A 6,000-nucleotide genomic window follows, 5' to 3' on the forward strand; every position below is an offset into this window, starting at 1 on the left:
TCGAATAGGGTCTTTTCGTTCCCTCATGACCTATGAAGCAAGTGCTCTCATCTGAGAATGAATCTACTTCGCTGGCAAGAGTGTGGCAAAAAACTAGTAGTATACTAGGTGTTTCCAGTACTCCAATTGGACTGCGGAACCTGCGACTGTGGTAGGCAAAGGGAGCATCCAACCAGGGTTCCATAAACTGAATTTGTGGGGCGAAATGAGGATCAACTACTCTGGGAGATTGTGAAGCCTAGAAATACCAAAACGAGATGGAATGGAATAGAGGTTGAGATTTCCATCCAAAAGTATCCTCGTCAAAGAGTAATAAGCGGTCCAGATCCATGGGGTAATTGGGACCTGCATAAACGAAGAAGAGTCGTCAAGTTATGTAGCCGCGTGGTGGACCGCAAAGAAGTCAAAAGTTGTTTGAAGAGTAGGCAGGTTAGAAAAAACAAAATTGGGCCTTGGTGAGCAGGTCTGGATCAGGATGTCCATCCGTGGGACTGTCGACTGATTAGGGAGAGAGTTAAATAATCCGAATAACTGCATGTACGATCCTGCTTCAGTCCAGCCTTGCCAAAAGCTTGTGGAGGGACTTATGGTATGCACGTCACATCAAAGATAGGGTATAATAGAGTGAGGCATCTAGGTCCTTGTATTCCTGACTGTCAGAGGAATGTTATTTTCAAGAATAGGCCTTAGGCCAAAGGACCCAGGTATTTGAATTTGAGGTCTGAAGTCTAGGTATCCATATTAAGGAATACCTCCCCATCTTCATCTAAAGTCCCCTGATCTTATGGCGTTGTCTAATACCTAGATAGAACGTAACGTCCCTTCGCTAATGACAGCTGACTCCAGAGTATAGATATAGCGAAAAAAAAAGGGGGCGTAGCTTCAAACGTCCGAAGCAGGGACTGTCCAGGTTGAGAACGTCGGGTAGCCTGATCCGAACCAGACACAGGCCCTGAGCAGTACTCCAGCGGGAGGTTGCGTCCCAACTTTGTGACATCTGTGTAGGATTCAACGTCAAATAAGGGTTCCACCATAGACTCCAAGCAGTCATCTTTGTCAGTAATGGAGGGGTTTTCCCACAAGGTTACCACCCATGTGGACCTTGTGGTACACAGGACATGCAGTTACAATAGCCAATCAAAACAGAACAGTACAGTCAGACACTCCCAGCTAAGGCACACAAATCCTCCCTTCTGCCTGTGATATAATTACTGAACACAATGGGTTAACTTAATTACCAAAGGCAGAAAATATACAGTTTACCCAATATTCATAACTTCAAAACTATACACACAATTTCCATAAAAGTTACATATTCTGAACCAGCATATTCAGTATACAAACATAGTGGTTCAAAAGATAGATGGAAGTCCTATTTGAGCATGGCTTTCCTGCCCAAAAGAGTTCCATATATTTGGGCTGTGCGGTCGATCTATTTCACATAGAAAAAGAGACTACCGTATATACTCGAGTTTAAGTCGAGTTTTTCAGCACATTTTTTGTGCTGAAAAAGCCCAACTCGACTTATACTTGTGTTAATGTCTGTATTATGGCAACTTACATTGACATACTACAGACAAGGGGCTGTTCGACTGCGGTCAGCTCCCTTCTCCTCCAGTGTAAGTCTCGCGAGAGCCGCGGGGTCAGAGCGTTGCCACGGGTTACCGTGGCAACGCGCCGCACAGCCACAAGACTTACAGTGGGACTTGACAGGGGAGCTAACCGGACCGCGTGGAGGAGAAGGGAGCTGACAGGAGCTGCAGGAAAGGTAAGTAAACGCTCTCTGCCAGCCCCCTCCTACACAGCCCTGGCCAGCTAACAAGCAGGGAGAGGGGCCGAATAAAAATAAATAAAAATGTAAATAATAAAATATTAATAATATTTAAAAATAAAATAATAATAATAATAATAATAATAAAAGATACTAATATAACAAAAAAAATTAAATAATAATAATAAAAAAAATAATAAAAATGCCCATCCCCCCTCCAAGGCTCTGCATCACATACACAAACACACACACACACACACACACACTCTCCATCACACACACACACACACACTCTGCATCACACACACACACACACACTGCACTCATACACACTCACTGCACTCATACACACACACACACACACACTGCATTCATACACTGCATTCATTATATAAACACACTGTAAATAAATATTCAATTAATATAATTTTGGTGGGATATAATTTTATAATAATTTTATTTAGAAATTTACCAGTAGCTGCTGCATTTCCCACCCTAGTCTTATACTCGAGTCAATAAGTTTTCCCAGTTTTTTTGGGTAAAATTAGGGGTCTCGACTTATATTCGGGTCGACTTATACTTGAGTATATACGGTAAGTCCCATTCGAATGCACGAACGGGCGCCGTTCGTACAAATAGCCCAGTTTAACGTGGTGTTCGAATAGTGTGTCCAAGTGTGTCGAAGTGTTGAAGTGGAAAAGAAGGTAAGGTTCAGCGGTGTTCGTACCGTCGTGTAGCCGTTTTCAGTTCTATGAGTTCGACGGCAAAACACAACTGACCGCGTTTGACTAAACAAGATGTCCGCCGCCACGCGTTCGACTATACGAACGGCGGACACCCAGCGTTTGACAATTAACCTGCGGGTAACCACCAGCCTGGGAGGTAAATTGGCGGCACACTCCCCTTGTGTGTGGCCCGCCTGTTCGGTAAATGTTCGGTAAGCCCCATTTACCGAACAATACAGGAAAAGACACGAACAAAGTATTTTCACAGTCTGGGGGCATAGTTTTAAAGGGGCATTGTTCCAAAAAGTCTCAGTATGGCCATATAATGTTTTTAAAGGGACATACATCCCATGGCCATACTCATAAGGCAGGAGGCGGGCAATTAGGCTCCTCCAAAAGCTAGGGGCAAAAGGCAGTTTGTCACAAAAAAAGCCAGTGACAAAGGACAGTTTGTCACAAGTGTTCATATATGTTCTTGTGTGAATAATGCAAAAAACAAATATGAACAATTACTTTGGTCAGTGTTTGAGACTACCTGGCTATTTAAAAAGACTGGACATACCCCACTTGCAATACCTTGGGTTGTTTTCTCTTGCAAATGGTATTACATCATGGGGGTAATTCTCATTCCTGGGCTACCATATGGTCACAAAGGCAACATTACCAATCTGGTAAACATTACCTCCTACAAATTTCAATGTGAAAAAAACTGAAATGGAAGCCTTATATTTGACTCTCTAACTTTACGAAACACCATAAAGCCTGTACATGGGGGGTACTGCTATACTCAGGAGACTTCACTGAACACAAATATTAATGTTTCAAAACAGTAAAATATATTACAGCAATGATATCATCTGTGAAAGTGCCATTTGTGTGTGATAAATGCAAAAAACATCACTTTCACTGACGATATCATCATTGCACTACAATTTACTGGTTTGAAACACTAATATTTGTGTTCATCGAAGTCTCCCGAGTAAAACAGTACCCATGTACAGGTTTTATAGTCTTTTGGAAAGTTACAGGGTTAAATATAATGCTCGCACATTAAATTATCTGGACTTTCTGCCATGATTGTGTTAAAAGATTACATAAATATACACGTACAATTTTAATATATCTACACATATATATGTATATAAATTCTATGTGTAAACTTAAATAATTCAAAAAATATATATTACAAGAAGTGGAGCGACATTTAGGTGATCAGCCCCTTCCCACATGCAACCAAAATTAGGAAATGAAGCAATAGATATACTTATACTCCTCAATGGGTAGCAGTCGCACGTTCAAAATCATATGTTGCATATAAAAAAGAATTAAAGATAATGATAGTGCAAATATGTATATATGATGTTTAAATTACACCTTTATACATAGTGCTAATTAACACATTTTTTGTATACTTAAATTTAATAATTGAACAACAATTTTCACATAAAACATTACATTTTTTTTAAAAATACAAAATACAAAGCACTCAAAAAAAGAATAAAAAATGGTAAACAGATAACTGCTTACTAGAGTTGATGGTGAGTACAACGGTATATATTCCCGTGACTCACAAGCACACTTCCCCACACTTGGAGAGGCCTCCTGCAGGTTAGTCAGGAGAGATTTGGATATATGGAGTCCAAATTGCGAGATGATCCGCTGTAATGCAATCGCCGTTCAAAACCTCCTGGCTTCCACTTGGCTCCTCCCACCTTACGTGCATGCTGACGTCTATGCGTTTCGCCATTCTCAGACGGCTTCGTCAGGACGTAATGAGGCTTCTTTCCTCCATGCTCCCAAAGGCTTTTATAAGGCAGAATGTCTCTCTAATTGGTACACTTCACATTATACGTGTACTGCCCAAAACATGCACTGGCAATCAGCCTTTGAATTAATTTGATTCAGCAGGCACATCATATTGCTAATGAAAGGCTGCTTTTTCACAAAACCCTCTTTAACAACTCATATCACCATAATAAAACTTATGAACACAGTTATAACCAATTGATACACTATAAAAATGTAATAAAATATCATTATTAAATCAATGTATATATATACAATTTTAAATGTAACATGATGAGAATACATATTATAAATACAGTTTCAAATATGGTGGTAAGACCACATATTGAATATGCTGTGCAATTTTGGGCACCTGTTCTAAAGAAGGATATCATGGCACTAGAAAAAGTGCAGAGGCGGGCTACAAAATTAATAAAAGGAATGGAACATATCAGCTATGAAGAAAGGTTAACAAATTTAAACCTATTTAGTTTAGAAAAACGTCGCCTGAGAGGGGATATGATAACATTATACAAATATATTCGGGGCCAATACAAACCATTGTGTGGAAATCTATTCACAAACCGGACTTTACATAGGACACGAGGCCATGCGTTTAGACTGGAAGAAAGAAGATTTCGTCTAAGGCAAAGGAAAGGGTTTTTTACTGTAAGAACAATCAGGATGTGGAATTCTCTGCCTGAAGAAGTGGTTTTATCAGAGTCCATACAGATGTTCAAACAGCTACTAGATGCATACTTGCAAAGACAGAATATTCAAGGATATAATCTTTCAATGTAGGGTAATAACTGCTTGATTCAAGGATAAATCTGACTGCCATTCTGGGGTCAAGAAGGAATTTTTTGTCCTAGCTTGTTGCAAAATTGTGCTTTAAACTGGGTTTTTTTCTTTTTTTTTTTTTTTTTCTTTTGGATCAACAGCAAAAAACAGGTGTGAGGAAGGCTGAACTTGATGGACGCAAGTCTCTTTTCAGCTATCTAACTATGTAACTATGTAAATAGAACATGATGAGCATACATATTGTAAGTACGTAGTTGTGTGGAAATAAGGGAAAAAAAACAAATGTCAGTAGCATTCTTACAAATGTATATTGCCACTTATACAGAGATACTATAACTATCTCCACTACCCATGCAATTTAAAATGACAGTGCAAGTAAAATAAAGATCCAATAAAGATCCACGGAGGATTTGTTTATCACGTTGCTTAGCAACGACACACAGTACATGCGTCATCACGCCCAATCACGTGGTTGCACTGGCACACTTCCGGGTTTCGGATGGTCGGGCGGGAGTTTGTTTCCACACACCTGTTAGGTAAGTCTATTCTATTTACCTTCCTATATATGTATGTTTATTTCACTGTTAGATTGATCTTGAAAAAGACCCTTCAGGGGTCGAAACGTTGATTGAGGATTTGACTACACATGTAATGCACAGCTAAGAATAAAATATCTTATGGATGAAGCCCTGTGAGTGCACCTTTCTTCTATTGTATATATATACCGACGCCGAGGTTGCACCCAGGCAGGATTTCAACAGATAATTTCAATTGAGGGGTGAGTGCCAAGAGCATCTTCATGTATATATATATATATATATATATATATATATATATATATTTGCAGTTATTTGTCATTCTTAGTGTATTTTGTTACATATTTATATATATAAATATATATATATATATATATAAAAT

The 6,000-nt window shown here is 39.1% G+C and overlaps 1 protein-coding gene across 1 annotated transcript in view; it reads right to left on the bottom strand.

The window, feature by feature from the left end:
* The window catches only part of ZNF593OS (ZNF593 opposite strand), a 343,969-nt gene extending 338,400 nt beyond the window's left edge, over window positions 1-5,569 (bottom strand). Inside the window, exon 1 of the mRNA XM_063453241.1 lies at window positions 5,551-5,569. The gene's annotated coding sequence lies outside the window, so the exon portion shown is untranslated. The remainder of the gene's footprint in view (window positions 1-5,550) is intronic.
* Window positions 5,570-6,000: the final 431 nt, after the last annotated feature.

Source organism: Pelobates fuscus, chromosome 1, assembly GCF_036172605.1.
Source record: "Pelobates fuscus isolate aPelFus1 chromosome 1, aPelFus1.pri, whole genome shotgun sequence".
Classification (NCBI taxonomy): domain Eukaryota; kingdom Metazoa; phylum Chordata; class Amphibia; order Anura; family Pelobatidae; genus Pelobates; species Pelobates fuscus.